Genomic DNA, 20,651 nt, shown 5'->3' with positions numbered 1-20,651 from the left:
TGGCTAAAGGAGTGGTGCGGGAAAGAGGGATTCCATTTCATGGGGCATTAGCATCAGTACTGGGGCAGGAGGGACCTGTACCGTTGGGACGGTCTTAACCTGAACCATTCTGGGACCAGTGTTCTAGTGAATAGGATGAATAGGTTGGTCACAAGGACTTTAAACTAGCAAGTTGGGGGGAAGGGAAGGGTAAAGCTATGGACAGTATAATGGTTAATGGAGAGCAAGGCAGCAGGTTACGTGACAGGTTATTATGTAGAGATATGAGTTCAAAGACAAGGAAAATTAGGAGAAAGGGTAAGAGGAAAAATAATTTGCGAAAAGTTACTGACCAAGGTGTTAGGATTCATAACAAAGACATAAAAAACAGCATAAGTGTACTTTACCTGAATGCTCGTAGTATACGGAATAGGGTGAATGAGTTGATGGTGCAAATCATCGTGAATGACTATGATTTAGTGGCCATTACTGAAACATGGTTAAAAGATGGTCACGACTGGGAGTTAAATATCCAAGGGTATCAGACTATACGAAAGGATAGAATGGACGGTAAGGGCGGTGGTGTAGGTTTGTTGTTTAAGGATGGCATCCGGGCAATAGTAAGGGATGATATTGGTGCTATGGAGGACAAGGTTGAATCAATTTGGGTGGAAATCAGGAATAGTAAGGCGAAAAGGTCACTGATAGAAGTAGTCTATAGGCCACCAAATAGTAACAGGATGGTAGGGCAGGCAATAAGCAAAGAAATAACGGATGCATGTAGAAATGGTACAGCGGTTATCATGGGAGATTTTAATCTGCATGTCGATTGGTTTACCAGGTTGGTAAAGGCAGCCTTGAGGAGGAGTTTATAGAATGTGTCCGGGATAATTTCCTGGAACAGTATGTAATGGAACCTACAAGAGAACAAGCGGTCCTAGATCTGGTCCTGTGTAATGAGGCAGGATTGATTAATGATCTCATAGTTCGGGATCCTCTTGGAAGGAGCGACCACAATATGGTGGAATTTAAAATATAGTTGGAGGATGACAAGGTAAAATCAAACACTAGTGTTTTGTGCTTAAACAAAGGCGATTACAATGGGATGAGAGAAGAACTAGCTAAGGTAGACTGGGAGCAAAGACTTAATGGTGAAGCAGTTGAGGAACAGTGGAGAACCTTCCGAGCAATCTTTCACAGTGTTCAGGAAAGGTTCATACCGACAAAAAAGAAAGACGGTAGAAAGGGGAAAAATCGACCATGGATATCTAAGGAGGTGAGGGAGAGTATCAAATTGAAGGAAAAAACATACAAAATGGCAAAAATTAGTGGGAGACTAGAGGACTGGGAAGTCTTTAGGGAACAACAGAAAGCTACTAAAAAAGCTATAAAGAAGAGTAAGGTAGACTATGAAAGTAAACTTGCTCAGAACATAAAAGCAGATAGTAAAAGCTCCTACAAATATATAAGACAAAAAAGAGTGGCTAAGGTAAATATTGGTCCTTTGGAAGATGAGAAGGGAGATTTAATAATAGGAGACGGGGAAATGGCTGAGGAGCTGAACAGGTTTTTTTGGGTCAGTCTTCACAGTGGAAGACACAAATAACATGCCAGTGACTGATGGAAATAAAGATATGATAGGTGAGGACCTTGAGATGATTGTAATCACTAAGGAGGCAGTATTGGGCAAGCTAATGGGGCTAAAGGTAGACCAGTCTCCTGGCCCTGGTGGGATGCATCCCAGAGTGTTAAAAGAGATGGCTAGGGAAATTGTAAACGCACTAGTGATAATTTATCAAAATTCACTGGACTCTGGGGTGGTCCCAGAGGATTGGAAAGTAGCAAACGTGACACCACTGTTTAAAAAAGGAGGTCGGCAGAAAGTGGTTAATTATAGGCCGGTAAGCTTAACTTCGGTTGTAGGGAAAATGCTGGAATCTATCATTAAGGAGGAAATAGTGGGGCACCTGGAGGGAAATTGTCCCATTGGGCAGACGCAGCATGGGTTCATAAAGGGTAGGTCGTGTCTGACTAATTTGGTAGAATTTTTTGAGGACGTTACCAGTGCAGTAGATAACGGGGAGCCAATGGATGTGGTATATCTGGATTTCCAGAAAGCTTTTGACAAGGTGCCACACAAAAGGTTGCTGCATAAGATAAAGATGCATGGCATTGAGGGTAAAGTGGTAGCATGGGTAGAGGATTGGTTAACTAACAGAAAGCAGAGAGTGGGGATAAATGGGTGTTTCTCTGGTTGGCAACCTGTAACTAGTGTGGTCCCTCAAGGATCAGTGTTGGGCCCGCAGTTGTTCACAATTTACATCGATGATTTGGAGTTGGGGACCAAGTGCAATGTGGCAAAGTTTGCAGATGACACTAAGATGAGTGGTAAAGCAAAAAGTGCAGAGGATACCGGAAGTCTGCAGAAGGATTTGGATAGGTTAGGTGAATGGGCTAGGGTCTGGCAGATGGAATTCAATGTTGCCAAGTGTGAGGCTATCCATTTTGGGAGGAATAACAGCAGAATGGATTATTATTTAAACGGTAAGATGTTAAAACATGCTGCTGTGCAGAGGGACCTGGGTGTGCTGGTGCACGAGTCGCAAAAAGTTGGTGTGCATGTGCAACAGGTGATTAAGAAGGCTAATCGAGTTTTGTCTTTCATTGCTAGAGGGATGGAGTTCAGTTATGCTGCAATTGTATAAGGTGTTGGTGAGGCCACATCTGGAGTATTGTGTTCAGTTTTGGTCTCCTTACCTGAGAAAGGACATATTGGCACTGGAGGGAGTGCAGAGGAGATTCACTAGGTTGATCCCAGAGTTGAGGGGATTAGATTATGACGAGAGGTTGAGTAGACTGGGACTGTACTCATTGGAGTTTAGAAGGATGCGGGGGGATCTTATTGAAACATATAAAATTATGAAGGGAATAGATAGGATAGATGCGGGCAGGTTGTTTCCACTGGTCGGGGAAAGCAGAACTAGGGGGCATAGCCTCAAAATAAGGGGAAGTAGATTTAGGACCAAGTTTAGGAGGAACCTCTTCACCCAAAGGGTTGTGAATCTCTGGAATTCCTTGCCCAGTGAAGCAGTTGAGGCTCCTACTTTAAACGTTTTTAAGAAAAAGATAGATACCTTTCTAAAGAATAAAGGGATTCGGGGATATGGTGTACGGGCCGGAGAGTGGAGCTGAGTCCACAAAGATCTGGCATGATCTCATTGAATGGCGGAGCAGGCTCGAGGGGCCAGGTGGCCTACTCCTGTTCCTAGTTCTTATTATGTTCTTATGTTTGCTGAAGATACGATTATAGTGGGCCAGATCTCGAATAACGACGAGTCAGAATACAGGAGGGAGATAGAGAACTTAGTGAGTGGTGCAGTGACAACAATCTCTCCCTCAATGCCAGCAAAACCAAAGAGCTGGTCATTCACTTCAGGAAGCAAAGTACTGTACACACCCCTGTCAGCATCAACGGGGCCGAGGTGGAGATGGTTAGCAGTTCCAAATTCCTAGGGGTGCACATCTCCAAAAATCTGCCCTGGTCCACCCACGTCGACGCTACCACCAAGAAAGCACAACAGCGCCAATACTTCCTCAGGAAACTAAGGAAATTCGGCATGTCCACATTAACTCTTACCAACTTTTACAGATGCACCATAGAAAGCATCCTATTGACTTCTGGGTGCGGCGATGACCAGCTGAGTCGCACGTTTCGGCAGCTCCCGGTGGAACTCTTAGTAAGAGCCCCAACGGCAATTTTAATGGCTAAAAGTACTGTGCGGTGAACCAGAAGGGAATCCCCCCTGAGTACAGATGAAAAAAGGAGAGGAAGGTGGCCGGATTGCGGTGGATCCTTTAGAGCAGCGGCAAGGAAGGCAAGCAAAAACCAAGATGGCGTCGGAAGGTGGCAGTTTAATATGGGGCCCTGAACAACATGAGTTTTTGAAACGCTGCGTGGAAGAACTCAAAAAGGAATTGAAGAAGGAGCTGTTGGCCCCGATATTACAGGCGATCGAAGGGCTAAAGGAGGAGCAAAAGACCCAGGAGCGGGAGCTTCGGTTCGTGAAGGCAAAGGCTGCCGAGAATGAGGAAGACATACAGGGCCTGGTGGTGAAGACGGAGATGCACGAGGCACACCATAAACGATGTGTGGAAAGGCTGGAGGCGCTGGAGAACAACGCGAGGAGGAACAACCTAAGGATTCTTGGTCTTCCTGAAGGTGCGGAGGGAGCGGACGTCGGGGCATATGTGAGCACGATGCTGCACTCGTTAATGGGAGCGGAGGCCCCGGCGGGTCCGCTGGAGGTGGAGGGAGCATACTGAGTGATGGCGCGAGGACCGAGAGCAGGAGAAACTCCTAGAGCCATAGTGGTGAGATTCCTCCGTTTTAAGGACAGAGAGATGGTCCTTAGATGGGCAAAGAAAACTCGGAGCAGTAAGTGGGAGAACGCGGTGATCCGCGTATACCAAGACTGGAGTGCGGAGGTGGCGAGAAGGAGGGCGAGCTTTAATCGGGCCAAGGCGGTGCTTCACAAAAAGAAGATAAAATTCGGAATGCTGCAGCCGGCAAGACTGTGGGTCACATATCAAGGGAGGCACCACTACTTTGAGACGGCGGATGAGGCGTGGACTTTTATCGTGGAAGAAAAATTGGAATGAGCGGGTTATTAAAAAAAAGAACGTTTGAAACAAAGTGGTGGGGCGAGTATGGGGGCGAAGAGGGGGGCAAAAAGGGGGGAAATAGGAGTTTTATGTTATTAATCCTGCGATGTGGTAACTTTTCTCTCTTCCACAGGTGGTGGGGGGAGGAAAGGAGGTGGAAGAGATGGGGCGTTGGCCATTGGGGGCGGGGCCAACGGGGAAGTGCGGGCTCGGCTCCCGCGCTATGATAATCATGGCGGGAATAGGGAAGCAGGAAGGAGGGGGCATCGCACGGTGCAAGCCGAGGTCACGGGGGGAAGCCGAGGTCGACCAGAGTTTGCTGACTTCTGGGAGCAACATGAGGGGTGTAACTACGCTAGTGGGGGATCTAGCGGGGGGGTGGGGGGTGGGAGGGGGGAATTATTGGGCTGCTGCTGCTGGGGAGAGGGGGGAGCTGGTATGGGGTGGGATGGGCGGGGGGGGCACCGCCTGGGGGGGACACAGCTGCGTGGGAACTGGGTGAGGAGCTGGAAAAAGGGGATGGCTAATCGACAAGGGGGGGGGGTAAAAAGCCCCCCAACCCGGCTGATCACGTGGAACGTGAGAGGGCTGAACGGGCCGATAAAGAGGGCACGGGTACTCGCACACCTTAAGAAACTTAAGGCAGACGTGGTAATGTTACAGGAAACGCATTTGAAACTGATCGACCAGGTGAGACTACGCAAAGGTTGGGTGGGGCAGGTGTTCCATTCGGGGCTAGATGCGAAAAACAGGGGGGTGGCTATATTAGTGGGGAAGCGGGTAATGTTTGAGGCAAAGACTATAGTGGCGGATAGCGGGGGCAGATACGTGATGGTGAGTGGCAAACTACAGGGGGAGACGGTGGTTTTGGTAAACGTATATGCCCCGAACTGGGATGATGCCAATTTTATGAGGCGTATGCTAGGACGCATCCCGGACCTAGAGGTGGGAAAGTTGGTAATGGGGGGAGATTTCAATACGGTGTTGGAACCAGGGCTGGACAGGTCGAGGTCCAGGACTGGAAGGAGGCCGGCAGCAGCCAAGGTGCTTAAAGATTTTATGGAGCAGATGGGAGGTGTAGACCCGTGGAGATTTAGCAGACCTCGGAGTAAGGAGTTTTTGTTTTTCTCCTATGTCCACAAAGTCTATTCGCGAATAGACTTTTTTGTTTTGGGAAGGGCGTTGATCCCGAAGGTGAGGGGAACGGAGTATACGGCTATAGCCATTTCGGATCAGGCTCCACATTGGGTGGACTTGTAGATAGGGGAGGAAACAGAAGGGCGCCCACCCTGGAGAATGGACATGGGACAAATGGCAGATGAGGGGGTGTGTCTAAGGGTGAGGGGGTGCATTGAAAAGTACTTGGAACTCAATGATAATGGGGAGGTCCAGGTGGGAGTGGTCTGGGAGGCGCTGAAGGCAGTGGTTAGAGGGGAGCTGATATCAATAAGGGCACATAAAGGAAAGCAGGAGAGTAGGGAACGGGAGCGGTTGCTGCAAGAACTTCTGAGGGTGGATAGGCAATATGCGGAGGCACCGGAGGAGGGACTGTACAGGGAAAGGCAAAGGCTACATGTAGAATTTGACTTGCTGACAACGGGTGCTGCAGAGGCACAGTGGAGGAAGGCACAGGGTGTACAGTACGAATATGGGGAGAAGGCGAGCAGGTTGCTGGCCCACCAATTGAGGAAGAGGGGAGCAGCGAGGGAAATAGGGGGAGTGAGGGATGAGGAAGGAGAGATGGAGCGGGGAGCGGAGAGAGTGAATGGAGTGTTCAAGACATTTTATAAAAAATTATACAAAGCTCAACCCCCGGATGGGAGGGAGAGAATGATGGGCTTTATGGACCGGCTGGAATTTCCCAAGGTGGAGGAGCAGGAAAGGGTGGGACTGGGAGCACAGATTGAAATAGAGGAAGTAGTGAAAGGAATTAGGAGCATGCAGGCGGGGAAGGCTCCGGGACCGGATGGATTCCCAGTTGAATTTTACAGGAAATATGTGGACTTGCTCGCCCCGCTATTGATGAGGACCTTTAATGAGGCAAAGGAAAGGGGACAGCTGCCCCCGACTATGTCTGAGGCAACGATATCGCTTCGCCTAAAGAAGTAAAAGGACCCGCTGCAATGCGGGTCCTATAGACCTATTTCCCTCCTAAATGTAGACGTTAAGATTCTGGCCAAGGAAATGGCAATGAGGATAGAGGATTGTGTCCCGAGGGTGGTCTATGAGGACCAAATCGGGTTTGTGAAGGGGAGACAGCTGAATACGAATATACGGAGGCTGCTAGGGGTAATGATGATGCCCCCACCAGAGGGGGAAGCGGAGATAGTGGTGGCGATGGATGCCGAGAAAGCATTTGATAGAGTGGAGTGGGATTATTTGTGGGAGGTGCTGAGGAGATTTGGTTTTGGAGATGAGTATGTTGGATGGGTGCAGCTGCTGTATAGGGCCCCAGTGGCGAGTGTGGTCACGAATGGACGGGGATCTGCATACTTTCGGCTCCATAGAGGGACAAGGCAGGGATGCCCTCTGTCCCCATTACTGTTTGCACTGGCGATTGAGCCCCTGGCAATAGCATTGAGGGGTTCCAAGAAGTGGAGGGGAATACTTAGAGGAGGAGAAGAACACCGGGTATCTCTGTCTGCGGATGATTTGTTGTTATATGTAGCGGACCCGGCGGAGGGTATGAAAGAGATAATGCGGACACTTCGGGAGTTTGGAGAATTCTCAGGATATAAACTGAACATGGGGAAAAGTGAGTTGTTTGTGGTGCATCCAGGGGAGCAGAGCAGAGAAATAGAGGACTTTCCGCTGAGGAAGGTAACAAGGTACTTTCGTTACTTGGGGATCCAGATAGCTAAGAATTGGGGTACATTGCATAGGTTAAATTTAACGCGATTGGTGGAACAAATGGAGGAGGACTTCAAGAGATGGGACATGGTATCCCTGTCACTGGCAGGGAGGGTGCAGGCGGTTAAAATGGTAGTCCTCCCGAGATTCCTCTTTGTGTTTCAGTGCCTCCCGGTGGTGATCACGAAGGCTTTTTTCAAAAGGATTGAAAAGAGTATCATGAGTTTTGTGTGGGCCGGGAAGACCCCGAGAGTGAGGAAGGGATTCTTACAGCGTAGTAGGGATAGGGGGGGGGCTGGCACTACCGAGCCTAAGTGAGTACTACTGGGCCGCCAATATCTCAATGGTGAGTAAGTGGATGGGAGAAGAGGAGGGAGCGGCGTGGAAGAGATTGGAGAGGGCGTCCTGTAGGGGGACTAGCCTACAAGCTACGGTGACGGCCCCATTGCCGTTCTCACCGAAGAAATACACCACAAGCCCGGTGGTGGTGGCGACTTTGAAAATTTGGGGACAGTGGAGACGGCATAGGGGAAAGATGGGAGCCTTGGTGGGGTCCCCGATAAGAAATAATCATAGGTTTGCCCCGGGGAGAATGGATGGGGGATTTGGAATATGGCAAAGAGCAGGAGTAACGCAACTGCAAGATCTGTCTGTAGATGGGAAGTTCGCAAGTCTGGGAGCGCTGACCGAGAAATATGGGTTGCCCCAAGGGAATGCATTCCGATATATGCAACTGAGGGCTTTTGCGAGGCAGCAGGTGAGGGAATTCCCACAGCTCCCGACGCATGAGGTGCAGGACAGAGTAATCTCAAAGACATGGGTGGGGGACGGTAAGGTGTCAGATATATATAGGGAAATGAGGGACGAGGGGGAGATTATGGTAGATGAGCTGAAAGGGAAATGGGAAGAAGAGCTGGGGGAGGAGATTGAGGAGGGGCTGTGGGCGGATGCCCTAAGTAGGGTAAACTCATCGTCCTCGTGTGCCAGGCTAAGCCTGATTCAATTTAAGGTGTTACACAGGGCGCATATGGCTGGAGCACGGCTCAGTAAGTTTTTTGGGGTAGAGGATAGGTGTGCGAGATGCTCGAGAAGCCCAGCGAATCACACCCACATGTTCTGGTCATGTCCGGCACTACAGGGGTTCTGGGTGGGGGTGACAAAGGTGCTTTCGAAAGTAGTGGGGGTCCAGGTCGAACCACGCTGGGGGTTGGCTATATTTGGGGTTGCACAAGAGCCGGGAGTGCAGGAGGCGAGAGAGGCCGATGTTTTGGCCTTTGCGTCCCTAGTAGCCCGGCGCAGGATACTGTTGATGTGGAAGGAAGCCAAGCCCCCGGGGGTGGAGACCTGGATAAATGATATGGCAGGGTTTATAAAGCTGGAACGGATTAAGTTCGTCCTAAGGGGATCGGCTCAAGGGTTCACCAGGTGGTGGCAACCGTTCGTCGAATACCTCACAGAAAGATAGAGGGAATGGAAAAGAAGAAGGCAACAGCAGCAGCCCCGGGGGGGGGGGGGGCGGGGGGGGGGGAGGAACCAGAAGGAGTCTCAGGGTTATTAATATATATGTATAATATGTATAGGTCGTTGCTATAAATAATTGTATATTGGACTGTTAAATCATATTTTTGGAGTGTTTATCTGAGACAAGGCAGTTGCCATTTAGTTTTAGTTTTAGTTTTTGTTATATATTATTTATTCTTTGTTTATAAAACAGGTCATTGTTATTTATACTGTTATATAATTGTGTGAAGGATACACAATGTACTGTGATGGTTGACCAAAAATTTTCAATAAAATATTTTTTTTAAAAAAGAAAGCACCCTATGCGGCTGCATCACAGCCTGGTACGGCAACTGCTCGACCCAGGACCGCAAGAAACTTCAGAGAGTCGTGAACACCGCCCAGTCCATCACACAAACCTGTCTCCCATCCATTGACTCCATCTACACCTCCCGCTGCCTGGGGAAAGCGGGCAGCATAATCAAAGACCCCTCCCACCCGGCTTACTCACTCTTCCAACTTCTTCCATCGGGCAGGAGATACAGAAGTCTGAGAACACGCACGAACTGACTCAAAAACAGCTTCTTCCCCGTTGTTACCAGACTCCTAAGCGACCCTCTTATGGACTGATTTCATTAACACTACACCCCTGTACGCTTCATCCGATGCCGGTGCTTGTGGAGTTACATTGTGTACCTTGTGTTGCCCTATTATGTATTTTCTTTTATTCCCTTTTCTTTTCATGTACTTAATGATCTGTTGAGCTGCTCGCAGAAAAATACTTTTCACTGTACCTCGGTACACGTGACAATAAACAAATCCAATCCAGTAGATAAGATTGAGAGGAGATTTGATAGAGGTATTCAAAACCATGAGGGGCCTGCTCAGTGCAGATCGGGAGAAACTGTTCCCTCTCATGGGACGATCGACAGCGAGGATGCACAGATTTAAAGCAATTGACAAAAGAAGCATCTCCAAATGAATCCCTATATCGTTTTTAAGGCTCTACTCGGCCACCCCTCAGTATGCTCTTCCTCGTCTACATGCTGCATTTGTTATATAGCAGTGGATGGATAGCGGTTGGAAAGCACTAGCTGAGCGTGTGGTGGAGCAAGGTTCAACTGAGGCGTTCAAAAGGAAATTAGACGGGTATCAGAAAAGGAACAATTTGCAGGGTTACGGGGAGATGGCGCGAGGTGATTTGCGAATTCAGAGACGCATTGCAGGCTTGATGGGCCAAAAATATCAATCAGAAAATATTTGTCTGTTAATTCAATAGCACAAATCTATTTTAAAGAGCAAACACGTTTGGAATAATTTGGGCAAGGGATATGATGTCTACTGACAAAGGTTACCCCAATACAGGAGAGAGGGATAGGGAATGAGAGATGGAAAAGCAAGATGGGAAAAGGAGGGTAAAGGAAAACAGGCAGCCAACAGATCGGACTAGAATGGAATGACGGAGAGAATGGGGTATTGGATACAGTGACACTTGAGTCGAGCTTTGGCCTATGAGTCATAATTCCTAATTTGGGGACTGAGGCACAATAAATCAGGCTGATACCCCAGTACAATATCTGAGGTCATGCTGCACTGTTGGAGATAATGGGGCGGGATTCTCCGGGCTCCGACGCCGAAATTGCGTTCGGCGATTGGCCGGAGAATCCCAGTTTGCGGCGAAATCGGGGGCGGTGCCGCTTTTGCAATGCTCCGCTCCCTCCAAAACGTCGTACACGCAGAGTACGCCGCACGCCATCTGGACGGCCTCAGGACGTCACCTGAGGCCCTCCCCCTGATGCTCCGCCCCCGATGTGCTGATTTCCCTACAGCGTTGATCACTCATGCTATTCATTTTCGTGAACCCGGCGTGGTGGCTGCGGACTGAGTCCAGCGCCGCCACAGTTGGTGGGAGCCGTTCCGCGGGCAGGGGGGGCTTTGGCGGGGGCTGGGTGCACTGATGGGGGGGGGGGGTGGTCCTGGGGTGGCGAGCCCGCCCAAAGAGGGGCAGATTTTGGCAGGCCGTTGCAGGCCAGCGCCACGCACATGCGGGGCAACGGACCCAGCAATTCTCTGGCCGTACCACAGCTAATGCCGAAGGGGCTTTACGCTGCATGCCTGCTAGCCCCCCCCCCCCCCCCCACCAGACGGAGTATCGTTGCAGCTTTTGCACCATTTTTTCGGAGGTAAAACGCCACTGTTCCCACGCCGTCTTCAGCACTTAGTCTTCAAATCGGAGAATCCAGCCCGCTGTCTTTCCAATGCAATGTCTTTCCAAGGCCCATTCTGCCTTCACAGGTACATATATAAGATCCCAGACCAACATTTTGAAGAGAGTGGTGAGTGTAAAACGAACAAGGGTGCTCTCTCTAATTGTCCTGGTCATTAATAATAATCGCTTATTGTCACAAGTAGGCTTCAATAAAGTTTCTGTGAAAAGCCCCTAGTCGCCACATTCCAGCATCTGTTCGGGGAGGCTGGAATGGGAATTGAACCTGTGATGCTGCCTTGTTCTGCATTATAAGCCAGCTGTTTAGCCCACGGTGCTAAACCAGCCCCATTATTAATCCTTCAAACAACATCACTGATGATGAATTATCTAGTCATTATCACATTGTTGTCCATGGGATCTAGCGCGAATCCTATATTCCCTACATTGCATCAATGGTTGTACTTTGTCCTGAAGTCATGTAGTGGGACATCATAAATATTTTTCTTAACATCCAAACCCATTATTGCTATGGTGCTGAGAGATTTTGAAATCAGGATGGTGGGCAGACAAGGGGACGAATCAAGATAATTTGAGAATGCAGTGGATGAGGCACAAAGGCCAGAAAGGAAGATTGGCGTTTTTAAATAAAGGAAATTTTCCAACGCACAACCTCAATTTCCTTGATAAACACACTTAACTCAGACAATGATTCATGGTGGCAGATTTTGCTAATTGGTTTAAATTAATTTACTTCTGGCAAAGTGTAATACAAAGTGCTCCCTTCCTTTAAATAAGTGATGAACAAAGGTACCTGTATTAGCTTTGACTTTTTAATCATTTAACAACGCAATCTGTTAATTAGCTGAGAATAGTACGCGAGCTTTCGCCTGTAATTAAGGTCAGACTGATGGAATTCTTCTGCCACCATATTCACTTATTCATCACTTCAATCTGCTGTGGAGAGAAGAACTGTTCACAGATCTGGCCTCCGAGGGTGGATGCAGGGTGCTGTTACTTTTACATGCTTTGGGCCTCTTTCAATATTTAGCCTTTTATTTACAATAAGGAATGCACAATGCAAACGTGTTTGCTTGCAAAGTGTTTCAAAAGAAAATCAAAGATCTCTCATACTTGCAATGGCAGGAATTTTAAAGGATTTGGATGTTAAGAAAAATATTTATGATGTCCCACTACACCCAGCCTGCCCCTTAAGAAATGAAAGAACCTGTCACATTGACACATGTCTCAGAAACGTTTGGAAATTCTCCACACATTATGAGGTGTAGTAATTGTTATTATGTGTACAAACATGATAGCTACAGTATTTTGACTCAGTAATACGCCACACACAATGTGAGTAATGAAAGGTTAACCTGAGTTTTGACGGCATTGGTTAAGGGAGGGTTGTTGACCAGGACACGTGGCGATCTCGTGGAAGCACACTAGGAGAGCCCCTAGAAAGACACCTGGAAAAGTTAGAGGAAGGCTCCAGAACTCGTAAAGTGACACCAATGACTTCTCATTGGAGGACACCAGGCAAACCGTGATGAGTTGCCCTGCTCACCATGAGGCTTTGGCACCTATTGTCTGCCTGAGGATTGCTTGCCCGCTGCTTTGTCATCATCTAATGGTGTCAGCCTTGGAAAGAGATAAGCACTTTATTTTCAGGGTCAGTTGCTTTTGAGTGATGAGCAGACCTGCTTCAGCGTCTTTTATTTATTTTTGTGTACCATGTCTGCGTGGGTTTCCTCCGGGTGCTCCGGTTTCCTCCCACAGTCCAAAGATGTGCAGGTTAGATGGACTGGCCATGATAAATTGCTCCTTCATGTCCAAAAGGTTCAGCAGGTTTCTGGATTACGGGGATAGGGTGGAGGCATGGGCTTAAGTAGGGTTCCCTTCCCAAGGGCCAGTGCAGACTCGATGGACCGAATGGCCTCCCTCTGCACTGTAAATTCTATGATTCTGTCCACTTGGTTTTAGCGTTTTCTGTACACCGGTGCACAAAATCTCTCTCTGCTTCCCCAAACTTTCATTCCCATTTTAAAAATACTCTGACCTGCCTTTCTGAGGTCCAAAATGGATGATTTCACACTTACCCGTGTTGAAATCCAGCTGCCAAGGTTTATCCCACTCACCCTTAATCTATCAATGCCCTTTTGCAACTTTCTGCTCCCACCTCCACTACTTCCTGTATGTTGTCAGCAAACTTGCGAATAACATTGGAGCCACGGCCCCATCAGGAGTCAGTACGTTTGCGAGGGGAGAAAGGGAAGAGAATGGAGTAAATTAGAGATACCTTTAAGAGAAAGTAAAATGTCAAGTACAAACAGAACTTTACAGGAGATTAAGCTTTTTTTTTTGGCAAATTCTCTCCTCTTTGGCCTCTATCTCAATACCCCATTCACTTTTTGCCTTCTAACCGTGTCTAATGCTCGGTCATTTGGCTCCAATTCTTCATTTGCTTCGCTTTGTCTCTAATAGACTGGTTAATGTTGCGAAGAAGTGCTTCTTTCCCCTTGATCGGTGGCACTTGTGAAGCTATGTAAAAGACTTCACAGGGGAGATATTAGTCAAAGCACACAGTTAGCAGAGCAAGGTCTGTTCCATTATCTGATGGGGGAAAAGCATGGACCAAGTATTAGGTGACAAAGGACTCTTGGTTGATTGTCCCTGCACCTGGAATTTATCTGTTGGTGCATAACTGCAAGGAGTGAGCGAGGGAGAGGGAGATTGATTCCTCCCTGCATCATTAAGCACTGATGAAGCAGAGGAGTCAGACCAAAGAGCCAAATGAACTGGAATCAGTAATACTTCAATAGCAAAGAGAACCTAAAGCTTTTATAGATCGTGGGCAGAAAAGTAAAACCATCGACTGGGTAGATCGGCATCTTGGTCAGTGACACAAAGCAGCTGCTGGTGAGACAGCAGACACTCTTAAACTCCGTCTGATTTTCCTGTCCAATATAGAAGAAAATCACAGAATTGTTACAGCGCCCATTTGGCCCATCGTGGCTGCCCCTGCTCTCCAAACAAGCACCATGACTTAGTCCCATTCTCCTATCTTTTCCCCATAACCCTGCACAATGTTTCTCTTCGAATAATCATCTAATGCCCTCCTGAACGCCTCGAGTGAACCACCACACTCCCAGGCAGTGCATTCCAGACCTGAATCACTGTGTGAATTAGTTTTTGCCTCACATTTGCTTCTTTTGCAAATCACTTTAAATCTGTGCCCGTTCATTCTCGATCCCTTTACGAGCAGATACAGTTTCTCCCTAGCTACTCTGTCCAGCCTGTTGCAAACTTTTGGTTGGTTCTTAATTTGGCTCTATTTAATCACATTTGCTCAAGAGTCGCCAGGTATCTTTCGACACTGCCACAAGGTTCAGAACCGAATACTGATCAATGACTCGATACACCAGTTAGTAAGTTCAAAAGCAAAGCTCATTTATTTACACACAGTCAAATCTACTCATGCATAAACTCTACAAAACTAAACTACCACTATTACTAAGGCCTATACTTAGCTTCGGGCACCCACTAAGTCAGAGGAACAATGGCCGTTGCTCGGTTCTGAGGCTGCTGGGTTGAGCTGTTTAACGAGCCAAAATGGGGTGCGTATGGGCTGTGGCGGGTAAGAAATGGGTGGAAATCCCGGGTAGGACGGTGATCAATGCCGTATGTGCTCTACCCGAGCGTAGCTGACCAGAGGGGGGTACTCAGGCAGGGCGGGGACCAATGCCGTTTCTCCACTGCCTGAGCAACTGGCAGGAATGGGTAAGAATGTGGTCGTCGTGGGGGGCTGCCTCTCGAATTAGGAGAGCAACTATGAGTTGGGTTCTGTCGACAGACTAGTTCCTCTGAACTATTGTCTGGGAAAAACTTGTTCCATTAACAAGTTTTTGGGGACAAACTAGTTCCTCGAACAGCCATTGGCCGTCAAAAGGGGGTGGTGACGTGGGGCTGTGAAAAACTTTCCGAGTTTACACACAACACTTAACGATAACACTAACGAACAAACATTCAACAAACATGGTGGAGGTTCCATCAGAAAGGACACCGTATCTCTCCATCCGTTCCTTTTTTCTCCATCATCTGGACACCTCACTGCTCCATAGCGAACAGGGTCGCAAAGGGATTCGTTTGGTGGGAGTCAGACTCTAAGTCATCATCTTCTCCCGGGTGCCAAACTCTTGTCTGTAGTAACCGTGCTAAAGCTGCTTGGGGCGAATTGGGGTCCATCTCATCATTCCGGATGAGCCTGAACGAATTGTCTCGGTGCCAGAATCGTGTGTCGAGGTTGGAGCTACTATGCTTCAATCCGTAATCGTCGGGCGGTGGGTCTGGGTCAGGGGCTTTGATATAGGTGATCTCAAATGGGTCTGTAGAATCATGCTCGGATTCACTGGGAGTGGGGCGTGGTGCAGGGGTGTAGTCGTATCATGGTGTGCTGTGGCTATCGTCATCTTGATCGCTATCACTGTCGCTGCTGACTGAGGGAAGGGCGAGGTGGAGTCGTGCCTCTGGGGCAGAGTTGAAGTCGTGTCTGAGGGCGGGCTGGAGTGGTTGGGGGAGGGTAGGAATACGTCATCTGTGGGCGGGGCGTGATCGTCTGCTGCTGTGAGCAGGATGTGGTGTGTGGTTATTCTGTGAGCCATAAGCCTTGAGCTGGTTTATATGAAACCACGCAGACTTACCATTGGGATATGTAATTTTGTATACTGAGGGGCTGACTTTGTCTGAAATGGAGTACTGTCCAGAAAATTCTGGGGAGAGGAATGAACTGGGGTTGTAAAGGGAAAGCATAACTTGTTTCCCTACTGTAAACTCAGTGGCGTGTACTGTTTTGGCGAAACAGGCCTTGCTCTGTTTCTTCCTGGTTCCAAGTCTCACTGCTGCGGCGAGTTGGGCTGCCTTTATGTTCTGTACTAGTTGTGTGACCGCGTTTTCATCCGTGATGGCTGTAACTGCGGGGCTGGCCAAATCCAGTCCTAGTAAATACTCAGTGCCTTTCATGGGGCGTCCGGTCATGAGGGTGTGGGCGGTGAAACCTGCGGATGTAGATACTGGGCGCAATTCTCCCATCGGGAGTCTGAGTGCCAACACCGGAGTGAAAACTGGAGTGTTTCACTCCGGCATCGGAGCCCTCTCCCAGCCCCCTATTCTCCCGCCCTTGGGGGGCTAGGTACGGCGTTGCATCATCTACACGCGCCGGGCCTTGGCGACGCGTAAAAGTGGCGCCGCGTAAATGACACAGTGGAAAAGACGTCACCCGCACATGCACGGTTGCCGTCCGCCCCGTGGCCGCCCCGCAAGAAGATGTCGGATGGATCTTGCGGGGCAGCGGAGGAAAGGAGGTCCTCCTTCAGAGAGGCCGGCCCGCTGATCGGTGGGCACCGATCGCGGGCCAGACCCTTTATGAGCCTCCCCCCGGTGCAGGAACCCCCCTCGCCCCCCCCCCCCCCACAGGCCGCCCCCCCCCCCCCCCCAGCGTTCCCGCGCTGTTCCCGCCGGCAGTGACCAGGTGTGGATGGCGTTGTGTTGGGCAGTCCGCTCGGCCAATCCGGGCCAGAGAATCGCCGCTCGCCGGTTACCAACAGCAAGCGGTGATTCTCCCAGCGGCCAGCTGTGATTCGCGCCGCGCCGGTTTGTGGGGGTGGGAGAATCGACTGTGGGCGTCGGGGCAGAGTTGCAGGACCCGCGCGGCACCCGGGCGATTCTCCCACCCGGTGTGGGGGGGGGGAATTCCGCCCACTGTGTTTCTTAAAAACATCTAAGCAAATGGGAGTACTGAATCCCAGGTGCTATTATTTCGCTGAACCATTTTCCTGAGGGTGGCTTTCAATGTCCTATTCATTTGTTCTACTATACCACTTGACTGGGGGTGGTATGCGATATGGAACTTTTGTGTAATTCCGAAAATCGTGAGGACGTTTTTCATTCCACGTCCGGTGAAATGGGAGCCTTGGTCGGACTCTATACTGCGTGGGAGGCCCAATCTTGTAAAGATGTGGTGTGTTAATATTTTAGCCGTCGTCTTGGCCGTATTAGTTCTTGACGGAAATGCTTCCACCCATTTTGTGAAGGTGTCTGTCCTGTGCTGTATTTTCTATGTTCTATGTTCTGTGTACGTTCTCCCCGTCACAGTCCCTATATCCCCATTCATTCTCCTACAGCCATGTACACTCTCATCTGTCACAGTCTCTAAATCCCCATTCAATCTCCCAGAGTCCATGTACACTGTCCCCTATCACAGTCTCAATATCCCCATTCAATCTCCCTCAATCTATGTACACTCTCCCCGATCACAGTGTCTATTTCCGCATTCAATCTCCCACAGTCCATGTATACTCTCCCCTATCACAGACTCTATATCCCCATTCAATCTCCCACTGTCCATGTACACTGACCCCTATCACAGTCTCTACATCCCCATTCAATCTCCCACAGTCCATGTAGGCACTCACCTATCACTGCCTCTCTCTCCCCATTCAATCTCCCACAGTCCATGTACACTGTCCCCTATCACAGACTCAATATCCCCATTTAATCTCCCTCAATCTATGTACACTCTCCCCGATCACAGTGTCTATTTCCGCATTCAATCTCCCACAGTCCATGTACACTGTCCCCTATCACAGTCTCTATATCCCCATTCAATCTCCCTCAATCTATGTACACTCTCCCCGATCACAGTGTCTATTTCCGCATTCAATCTCCCACAGTCCATGTACGCACTCACCTATCACTGCCTCTCTCTCCCCATTCAATCTCCCACAGTCCATGTACACTGTCCCCTATCACAGCCTCAATATCCCCATTTAATCTCCCTCAATCTATGTACACTCTCCCCGATCACAGTGTATATTTCCGCATTCAATCTCCCACAGTCCATGTACACTGTCCCCTATCACAGACTCCATATCCGCGTTCAAACGCCCACATTCCATGTACTCATCCCTATTACAGTCTCTATATCCAAATTTAATCTCCCAGAAACCAAGCACACTGGCCCCTATCACAGCTTATATATCCCCATTAAATCTCCCACAGTCCATGTACACTCTCCCCTATTACAGTCTCTATATCCCAAATCAATCTCCCACAGTCCGTGTACACTCTCCCCTATCACAGACTTTATAACCTAATTCATATCTCCCACAGTCCATGTACACCCTGCCCAATCACAGTCTCTATATCCACATACAATCTCCCACAGACCATGTACACTGACCCCTATCATAGTCTCTATGTCTCCATTAAATCTCCCACAGTCCATGTACACACTCACCTATCACAGTCTCTATATCCCCATTCAATCTCCCACAGTCTATTTACATATTGAAGGGTGGGTCAGTAAATTTGCAGACGATACGAAGATTGGTGGACTTGTGGATAGTGAGGAGGGCTGGTTTAGGCTGCAAAGAGACATAGATAGGATGCAGAGCTGGGCTGAGAAGTGGCAGATGGAGTTTAACCCTGAAAAGTGTGGGGTTGTCCATTTTGGAAGGACAAATATGAATGCGGAATACAGGGTTAATGGTAGGATTCTTGGCAATGTGGAGGAGCAGAGAGATCTTGGGGTCTATGTTCATAGATCTTCGAAAGTTGCCACAGAAGGAGATAGAGTTGTGAAGAAGGCCTATGGTGTGCTAGCGTTCATTAGCCGAGGGATTGAATTTAAGAGCCACGTGATGATGATGCAGCTGTATAAAACCTTGGTAAGGCCACATTTGGAGTACTGTGTAGCGTTCTGGTCGCCTCATTTTAGGAAGGATGTGGAAGCTTTGGAAAAGGTGCAAAGGAGATTTACCAGGATGTTGCCCGGAACGGAGAGTAGGTCTTACGAGGAAAGGTTGAGGGTGCTAGGTTTTTTCTCATTAGAACGGAGAAGGATGAGGGGAGACTTGATAGAGATTTATAAGATGATCAGAGGAATAGATAGAGTAGACAGTCAAAGACTTTTTCCACGGATAGAACAAACCATTACAAGGGGACATGAATTTAAGGTGAATGGTGGAAGATATAAGGGGATGTCAGAGGTAGGTTCTTTACCCAGAGAGTAGTGGGGGCATGGAATGCACTGCCTGTGGAAGTAGTTGAGTTGGAAACATTAGGGACCTTTAGGCGGCTATTAGATAGGTACATAGATTATGGTAGAATAATGGGGTGTAGATCAATTTGCTCATAATCTAGGACAAAAGTTCGGCACAACACAGTGGGCCGAAGGGCCTGTTCTGTGCTGTATTTTCTATGTTCTATGTTCTATGACCACCAACACATGCTTGTAACCATTTCTGCACGGGGGTAGGAATCCTATATAATCTATCTGGAGATTTGTCCAGGGTCCATTAACGGGGCGGGTATGGCTAAGTTGAGGCTTTTTAGCATATCTGTCCGGATTGTTCTGGGCACAGATTAAACAGTTCTCTAGGTAGTGTGTGACATCGAGTTTTGACTCAGGCCACCAGCACAGCGGTCTGAGGTGGGATAGGGTGGGTTAAATTCCTTGGTGTCCATGATTGTCATGGAACTGACAAATGATCTGGTTCCTGTCCTGGCTGGGGACTATATAAATGCCATCCTTTAAAATCACACCGTCGTGTGTGGTGATTGCATTTTTAAACTTGTCGTACGGGGCTGGGAAGGTTCCCTTTAAAACTTCCCTGAGTTTCTCGTCCTCTTTCTGGGCCTTCGCTAAATCCTGAATGTTGGTCTGTGAGACCTGAACTCCGTGGACTGGGGCGCTTTCGGGGGTGTTCCAAAAATAACCATGCCTGGAGCCTGCCTTCGCTAGGGCGTCTGCTTTAACGTTTCCACGGGGAGAAGGACGGTGATGACTGCGAACCTTAATTATGTCGTATTTCCTATCCTTCGCTGTCTCTAAGATATGGCGGAGTAATGGGGCTGAGGGTAGGGGTTTACCGTCCGCGGAAACAAATCCTCTTGTTTCCCAGAGTGGTAGGAACTCTGTCAAACTATTGCAGACATACAAGCTGTCTGAATAGATGTCTGCTGGGGTCGGGAACGAGTCTGGGTGGTCTACAATATACGCAATTACTGCCAGCTCTGCTGCCTGCAAGCCTAAGTGTCCTGGCAACTTCAAGGAAGTTTCATCTTGGGCACGTCCCTGCGCGTCCTCTACATATATACCGCAACCGGTAATTCTCTCTCCATTTAACACTGTGGATGAGCCACCCACATAAATCCTTAGGGGTGCGCACGTGTCTGTGGGCTGGGGTCTCTGGGGTGTACTACCTGTTTTCCTGGGGGGTGTTTTGGGAATAAATGGGCCTGTGTTGTGTTTTGTGGTGATGATCTCACATTCGTGAGGGGTGCCTGCATACTGCAGATTATCGGCAAGGAATGTGTGGGTTTTGGTTCTCTTTACCGTGATGTCCCGTCCCTGTAAAAGAAGGGTCCCACGGGCTGCGCGGATTTGGCTGACTGT

Source organism: Scyliorhinus torazame, chromosome 3 (assembly GCF_047496885.1).
Source record: "Scyliorhinus torazame isolate Kashiwa2021f chromosome 3, sScyTor2.1, whole genome shotgun sequence".
Lineage (NCBI taxonomy): Eukaryota > Metazoa > Chordata > Chondrichthyes > Carcharhiniformes > Scyliorhinidae > Scyliorhinus > Scyliorhinus torazame.
This window is presented reverse-complemented; position numbering follows the sequence as displayed.